Raw genomic sequence first — 8,424 nt, forward strand, 5'->3', positions numbered from 1 at the left:
TTCAACCCAACTCCTCCCCCCCCCCCTCCCCCAACACACACTCTTTTGGGGTAGCCTTTGCTGGGTTCATGTTCATCTGGGTTCAAGATAAAATGTTATCTTGCTCGGACAAGCGCCACCCATAATCATGTACAAATCTAAGTTGGGGAGAATATGCAGCCAGAGGTTGGCCATCTGCCCTTCTAAACCTTCCGGCACACCACTCCAAGAAGGAAGTCCTCTTTTCATTTGGATAATATTGAAGAAAAATGTCTTCTGGCATAAAGCATACTAAGGTGAGACGTCTACCCTTTAAAAATAAACAGGATGGTAGTGAGCTGGCAACTAAACTATACTTATGCTGACCAACACAAAGTAATGCGTGATTATCAAAATATGGTTTGCAAGCAAAAAAACAAAAACAGCCTAGCTTTAAAGTAGTGTGTACCATTCACCTCTGTGCAACCTGCATTCTGGGAGAGTTCAAAACCTCTCCTCCCTCCTTTTGACTGACCTTGTGAAAAACAACCATTCCTCTTCTTCCAGTTGAAAGGAATTCAGCATAATACCTTGCCTTTCTTAGTATACTAATGAATGCCTCCTTTCCCTAAGTGTGAACCAAATGGGGGAAAAAAACCCCAAGGAAAGAAAATATTCTCCATCCTGGTCCCCACACTGCCTCCCCGCATTCAGAGGTACAAAACACTCACTGGGTACATATGTTTACTGGAGAAAAAAAAAAAAAAAAAAAGTGAAGGTGTTAGTTGCTCAGTCGCGCCTGCCAGGCTTCTCTGTCCATGGAATAATTCTCCAGGCAAGAATACTGGACTGGGTTGCCTTTCCCTTCTCCAGGGGATCTTCCCAACTCAGGGATCAAACCAGGGTCTCCTGCATTGCAGGCAGATTCCTCACCATCTGAGCCACCAGGGAAGCTGAACCACCTTCCAAATCTCTGAACTGCTCAACTTTTTCTTCCTGTTTTGTAAGGTATACACATGTGTGTAAACTACTCATGTCTATCGGTAGACACACATGCGTGTGTATTATGCAGTTCTAAGTCAGTAGCTTTGCTACTCATTTTAACTTTGAGAAAATCTGCAGTTTTGTGAGTTCTGATTTTGATATAACTACTGCTAAATAGATTATCTTTGCAAAGCTCAGAAACCCAAAGATTCCATTCAATAAGTGGTTGCTGAATGACTGTCACATACAGGAGTATAAAAATGAATTGGTTGAACATTTCTATCCTTAAAGGAGTTTGTAATTTTGTATGAGTGACACTAAAAGCAAGAAAACAAGGCAGTGCATAAGGCATACAGATAAATCATACGGTTCTTGAGGACTGATCTACTTTCAAATACTTTTATGCTCAGTCAGTCTAAAGAAATGAAATATCCTTCATCATAAAAACTTACCAGGGTCCAGATAGATTAACTGCCTAAGTTGGTCATTTATCATTTAAACATGTAAAATGTGAAAGAAAACTCTCAATGTGAAGATTATTAAATGTTTGAGTCAATTACATGGACCCTAAGTTATTTTCTTGGAACTGAAACAATGAAATTTCACAGTGAATGAAATGTGAAGATCTGAAGTTTTAACAAACTCAGAGGCCTGTCAGAAGCTAAGCATCAGGAAAGGTGAAAAACTGGAGTGCTTCAGAAAGCGCTGAAGCCAGACCTATGTACAAACATAGGAGACGCAGAAGGATCAGGATTCCTTAAGTAGACATCATGGGCATTTGTCTACATTTAGGGGATGGCTGTGTGTGTGTGTGTTGGGGGGGCATTAAGGATTCAGATCTGCCTAAACTCCACAACTCATTTTATGAGTGTAAGCAAAGAACAGGAGAGGGATTCTTGTTTGTGAGCGAGAAACCTGAAGGCAGGGCTGACAGGCTACGGACAAGGCAGTGAATGACACACAATCTGTGTTGGGGGTACTGGTCACATTCATGGAGATGAATGAGTGCCGCTTTAGGGTCACCCCAGCAGAACTACCTCCTGTGACAGGGAGAATATAATCCTACCTCATAAAACTCTGGACACGCTGTACTATATTACGAGGCTTACTTGTGAAATTTCCAGGCACTACGGATGTATTTAGATTGGATGAAGTTCAAAAGAGGGCAACCAGATTGGTTAAGAGACTTAAGGGCTTACTGAAAGGCTCAAGAGGTGTAGGTAGATCCTTAGAGCAGTGGTTAGAGGAACCCAATGCTGATCCACAGATGCCCACCCCCCGGTGTAAGCAGGATGGCAGACTGCTTAGGAGCACCAGGGTTTAGAAACATGAATTCTGAGGTTCCTAGCCTTAATCCTTCCCTTACTAGCCAGGGGCCAGTTTCTGGACCTCTGCAGGACCTCTACATGCAGAAGGGGAGACCCTGCTAAGCCCTTGACGTGCATCCATTTATTAAAGTGCATCATCTCATTTACTCTTCAAAACCACCCTAATTTTCACCGTCCTTTTTACAGACAGAGCAACCGGGTTAAGTGAGATAACACAGCTAAGGTCTCCCAGCTTGGTAAGTGGAGCTGGTAAGCTAGTTTCCGAGCTAAGGTGGGAACCTGGGCTGCCTGACTCTTAGCGCAATTCTGAGTGTGCATGCTGAGTCATTTCAGTCGTGTCCAACTCCGTGTGACCCCATGGACTGTACCCTAGCAGGCTCTGCCCATGGGATTCTCCAGGCAAGAATACCAGAGTGGGCTGCCATGCCCTCCTCAGCACCACTCTACCTGTAGCAGAATGACTGAGATTTTGGCCAAAACCTGTGTGACGTTTAGATAGTGAGGCGAGTGGCACTTACTGTCGTTGTCATTGCTGGGAGCATTCAGTAACTGGTGTGGGTTTAAAACTGTATTATAGGTTGAGAGAAAATATTTTCCTTAAAAATAGCTTCACTGTTTTCTACTAAGCGCTGAAGGACAAAACTGAAGTCACCTGACAACAAGACACCCTCAAGAAAACCCTGGTGCTTGACTTCTTATAAATTTCAATATATCCTTCTAACAATGAGCAGCATCTATAGTAAAGATGCACCTTTTTTTTTTAATGTGAGGGAAACTATTTTGCTGTGAATTAATGAATATCATAAACTCTTGGTGTTAACAGTGTCCACAAAGATGATGTCTACAGAGCAGCACAGAAATGACTGTGGGCAGCAACCGATCCCACCCCTTGCTTTGCAGCACCAGATTATTTGCACTTAGGGGAGCTTTGAAAGCGCTGAAGTCTCTGGGTCTGGTTCTTTAACAGGCATCTTTCATAGCCTTTCTAACTCAATGCAGAACTAGCTAGAGGGCGGAGGAAACCACTAGGGCTAAAGACATCAGCTCAGAAACACTTGTGAACTGTGGACTCGGAGGCTGGCTCCCAGCTAGTGGTCAGTCACCTTTTTTGAAGTGGTTGTAGGTTAGGTCTTCATTTATTAACTCTGCGTTAACATTCTCCCAGCTGGTGTTGTGTAGACTGGGAGCCTCCAGTACCTCACATGGTGCTTAGAAGCGGCAATGCCAAAGAGGACGAGGTGCCCTGCCCTTCCTACGCTGCCCTCCTTGGTCTGCCCGGCCTGGCCAGGGAGTGAGGTGTGTAAAACCCAGGCCAGCACAGCTCACATCTACATCCCTTTTGCAGGAAGTGACTGTACTGGGGTGGGCTGGACTCAAAATGGCATTCATCTCTACTGATGTGATGTGTAAATGTACAGACACAGCTAACGGCATAAGCAGAGCGACACTGGTCTCCCAGCAAGCAAGCTATCCTGTGTTCGCTGGGTGGATGCAATTGGCACGGTGACTATTCCTGGTACTTTCCTGCCAGGTGATCCCCCGCAGCTAGAGTCAGTATGGCCCAGGTTTCTACTTGGGACACAGACTGAAGCATGCGCTTTTGAGCATAGGCTGGAACTGCGCCACCTGGGTTGCATCTCAGCTCCTCCTGTTAGCTGTGTGACTTGAGCGAGTTACTTGACCTTCTCTGTGGCTTGGCTTCCTCATCTTTAAATGGGGATTAGCAGACAACACTGTTTTGAGTATTACACTCATTTGTATAGTTAAAAAGCTTAGGGCTCTTCTTGCCACGTGGAGTTACATATACATATTCTTGTTATTTGCTGGTCATATTCTCAAGTATGGTGTGTGAATCTAGAGAAAAGTTCATCAGCGATAAATCCAGAGCAAGATTTAAAATACAAAGTTGGCATATTTAACACTTTTATAACAGCTGGGGTGTTTAGACCCAGCTGCTCAATCCGTTCAAGCTTCAGTTTCCTCGTCTATATAATGGGATATTAACAACACTTATCCAGTAGGGTTAGTGACTGAATGAAAAGCCAGGAAACACAGTGCTTGGCAGTGAGAACTCACTGGGTATTAGTTTGCACCTTAGTTTCCCATCAGTTTTGACCATGACCAATGGTGTTACTAAGTGTTTCCTACTAATGAATATAGGCGTCTATCCTTCCTGATTTTCTAGAAAAAATAGGCTCTTTAAATTTGGGATATCAGTAAGCCATGTTTACAACTGCCTGCGTTTTCAGGTTTCCTCATTAGGCACGAACACCTCCCGTGACTGTCTCGAGGCTGTTGCACTTCACTGAGTCACACAAGGTGCAGTAGAGGCTGTGCACGCCCCTGCCTTGGCTGCTCTCCAAACCGGGACTGAATCCTCCTGGCCAGAAAGACCTCTGGTCACTGCAAAAGCTCTCCCTAGCCAGAAAGCTTCACTGAAATCCAAGTGAGAATAAAATGTTGCTTTACAGTAACTGGGTAAGTTAAAATTTTAGACTGATAAAGTATATTTTATGGCATTTATTAATATGGAATAAAATAGTTATATATATGGCTAAAGACAGAAGTTTGTCTTAATTTTTCATGGGTTTCATTTTTCTCAGAGAGTAAATGATAATATTGGGTAACTTAGTGAATGCGATTTTGCTGACTTAAAGCAAAGATTCACTAATTGAAATCTCAGTAACCAGAAAACACCCCCCAAAAACTAGAGAGTAGCAAGCTCCTTGGGAACACTTTCTAAAGTGGGTTTTTTTGCTGTGGGCTGTAGAAAGAAAACTGTTTCCTGATAAACATTCCCTCCTTTGCTTTTTGTGACTACACTATTGGGCGAAAAGTCTCTTATTTATTTTTGGCCATGCTAGACGGCTTGTGGGATTGTAGTTCTCTGACCAGGGATCAAATGCAGGCCCTTGGCAGTGAAAGCCCTGAGTCTTAACTGGGCCACAAGGAGAGTGCCAGTTCTTGGTTTCTTTCAAACTACAGTATTATAGGTTGTCACTCAGCAAGTCCATACTCTTAAATAGTAAGAAACACACTGTTAACAATATTGGTCATTGTCAAAGATGCTTTATGTGCATCAGGGCTTAAAGAGAATTGATGTGTGGACAGTATTCTAAATGTATAAACACTTCTGAATATGTAAGTATTCCCTAGGATCCAATAAAAGATGTAAATGATCTCTTAGGACACATTTGGCCAGCAGTTTGAGGTGAAAAAGGGAAAAGTATTCATAACTAAGAGCTACAAAGTCCAGAGCATTGTTTTTAGAACTGTGCCTCTGTAGCCAGCTTAGCAGAAGGCGGTGGCCAGAGAGAAATCATGGATCCTGGGAGCAGAGGGCTCTGCTTCCTTCCATTAGGATGGTAGAAAGAGTTTTAGAAAATGCAAGGCATTTGCACTTTGCATTTGCTTCTAATATAAAAATATTTAGCACTTTTAATAAACTTTAAAATTTTAAATTACTGAATTTTGCACATTCTCCAAAAACAAAAATATGCTTACTAAAAGGATTTAAATTTTATATTTGAGAGTTAACCTGTTAGTAATAAGTTATATTTCATTGGATTCTGTAACTTGGTGCATGATTGCTGTCATTCGTGTGGAGTTTAATAATATTGGATATGTTAAGAGTTATTAGTAAAGCCAGAAATTACATGGAAATTTTCATTAGCTTTTTAATGTCACTAAAATGTCTTTTGGATGACTCAAACATTTTTAAAATCAAATATTTAAAATCTGTATTTACAGACAAAAACTTCAAATACAGAATTCAAATGAAAATATACTGGCTTTTAACATCATTCTACAATTAAGTTTTACAAAGAGTCTATTAAATTGCTACTAACAGAAAAATTTAAAAATACATGTACTTAAAATGTTCAGAGCCAAAAGTATATATACAGTCACATTTGAGGATGGAAACCTTAACAGGAAGATGGAATGTACTTCTATCACACTCGAGTGTTTACTGCAAACAGGATTCTGGCACCAGAAGGTTTCAATGAAAAGAATGATGCATAGCATGGCACTCTCTGATTAAAGGACTTGTATTTCAGAAAGAAATGAATTTTTGTTCAACGTGCTCATTTGGCAACCTGTTTTTAAAAAGTCTAATTGTAAGCCTTGGTGTCTAAAATTGCTGTCCGGTGTCCCTTTGATGAGCCATATTACACTTGGAACTGAATGCACAACATAAAAAATATGTACTAGTTACTGTCTCAAGTTAGGGACTGCTGATGCTTCTGATTTACTTGTTAGTCCAAGCTCATCTAAATGAAAATAAACTTGCAAAGAAAGAATAAACCCCCTTTCATCAGGCTTGCCAAAGTAACGGCATAAGAATCAGAGTCTGTAGGGCTGAAGATATACTCCAGAAATATTTCTGTAAGGGAGAGACTTTTTAGATAATCCTTATATTGGAGCTGGGATAAAGATAATTTGCCTGAATAACATCACATATGTGGTATCAATTTGGGGGTAGTAAGAGAGATTAAAGATTTTATAATAAAATCAGTTCTGCTTCTCAAAACATCCAAGTCACAAATTTGATACATGAAAAAGCAAATTAGTGAATATGCGTAAAGTTCAAACAGAAGTAGTAAAGATAACAGGTGTTTTCTCACAAGAAAGTACATATAACCTTTAAAAACATAAGCGGAACGTCTACACAAGTTCATAGCTTGGGAAATGATCCAACATGTCAATAACTAGCTGTTTCCACGTTGAGAATGTATATATTTGTGACCAGAATCTGGATATGAAAGTCTCACATAATTTTTGTTTTGGACCTCTTTGTGTAAATGTAGAAAGAATATACCTCAACATACTTGGAGAAATAGCACTGCAACTAGGAAGCACAAAACCAGATAAGCCCTGTCGTAATTCTACAATTTAGAACTGTTAAGACTGGCAGGACCCAGCTGTTGGTTATTTATTTTCCCTAAAAGCTGATATTAAGAAAGTGAAACTTACTCCTTTCCTAATACTGTCAGACTTCTCAGAAGGGCCATTTCAGTGGCATGGTGATGGTTTGGCTTTCCTCTGTGAGCTGTGATGTGACAGATGAAGCACATGCAAGCCTTACAGAACTGATGTGTTTCCATCTGATTGGGAGATTCTGTGGCCTGGATGTTGATAGTCTGCCGCTGCTGCTAAGTTGCTTCAGTCGTGTCCGACTCTTAGCGACCCCATGGACTGCAGCCTACCAGGCTCCCCTGTCCATGGAATCTTCCAGGCAAGAGTACTGGAGTGGGGTGCCATTGCCTTCTCTGGTGACAGTCTAAAAAATGTCAAAGTCTGAAAATGCACGAAGTTTGCTAAATTGTATAGTTTTTGGTTTAATACCAGTCTAGTGAACATTAGAAGTTCATTGTTTTATTATACATCTGCAGCAGGTTGGCTTAAATTCAAGCCATATTACATTTTGGAAGTTGTATCTCCGCTCCAACTCTTTCTAGAATCAACTGCATAAGTTGTCAGAAATTTCCACATCTAACAGCACTGCTTCTGTGTGCTTGGGATAATCTGAGTTGAGTGCATTCAGTGAAGCTGTGTTTATACACTGCCATAAGCCCAGACTGGCCTTAGCACTCTCATGCTGTCATCTGGGAGAAGCTCCCAGGAATTATACTGCATGTTATCTTTCCTCTTCACATGCCACTCTTACCAAATTCCAAAGGAATCAAACTTTAAAACTCCACTTCCCAGAATAACCCCCATGGTTTACATTATAGGGTTCTTAAGCCTTTGCTCAGACATCTGCAGACTTACGTAACAGTTTAGAACATTTTTTCCATTAGTAATGGCAATCACCATAACCCATGGCCAGAGCAGACAGGACTTTGGTGATTGTCAAGTCGGCTGCGGTGCACCTTTGCAGGAGGGAAAGAGTCACCTGAAACAAGAGATTCTCGCAAACGATAAAGCATGAGGACCAATGAGATCCTTTAATTTTACGAATGAAGACAAAGTCAAATGATTTATCCCCAAACTTCCATTAATGCCAGAGCAGGGGTTGGGACTCAGATTGGCTAAGGCTCTGGTTTGGTGCCTTTCCCTTCCAAGCCCCCTTTTACATTAATACAGCATTTCAGAGCCAGGAGACAGGCAGATGGCCCTGCTTCTGCCCGATGGGAAAATTTCCCCTGCACTT

At 41.4% G+C, this 8,424-nt stretch overlaps 1 protein-coding gene and 1 long non-coding RNA gene across 2 annotated transcripts in view; one reads left to right on the forward strand and one right to left on the reverse strand.

Annotated features, from left to right (window-relative positions):
- Window positions 1-8,424, reverse strand: part of PIP4K2A (phosphatidylinositol-5-phosphate 4-kinase, type II, alpha) — a 188,622-nt gene that overhangs the window by 14,492 nt on the left and 165,706 nt on the right. The gene's annotated exons all lie outside the window — the stretch shown is intronic.
- LOC105003007 overlaps window positions 850-8,424 on the forward strand; it is an 18,913-nt gene continuing 11,338 nt past the window's right edge. Inside the window, exon 1 of the long non-coding RNA XR_827058.1 lies at window positions 850-4,748. This is a non-coding gene — a long non-coding RNA (uncharacterized LOC105003007). The remainder of the gene's footprint in view (window positions 4,749-8,424) is intronic.

The sequence above is a fragment of the Bison bison genome, unplaced genomic scaffold (assembly GCF_000754665.1).
Source record: "Bison bison bison isolate TAMUID 2011002044 unplaced genomic scaffold, Bison_UMD1.0 scf7180017864461, whole genome shotgun sequence".
Classification (NCBI taxonomy): domain Eukaryota; kingdom Metazoa; phylum Chordata; class Mammalia; order Artiodactyla; family Bovidae; genus Bison; species Bison bison.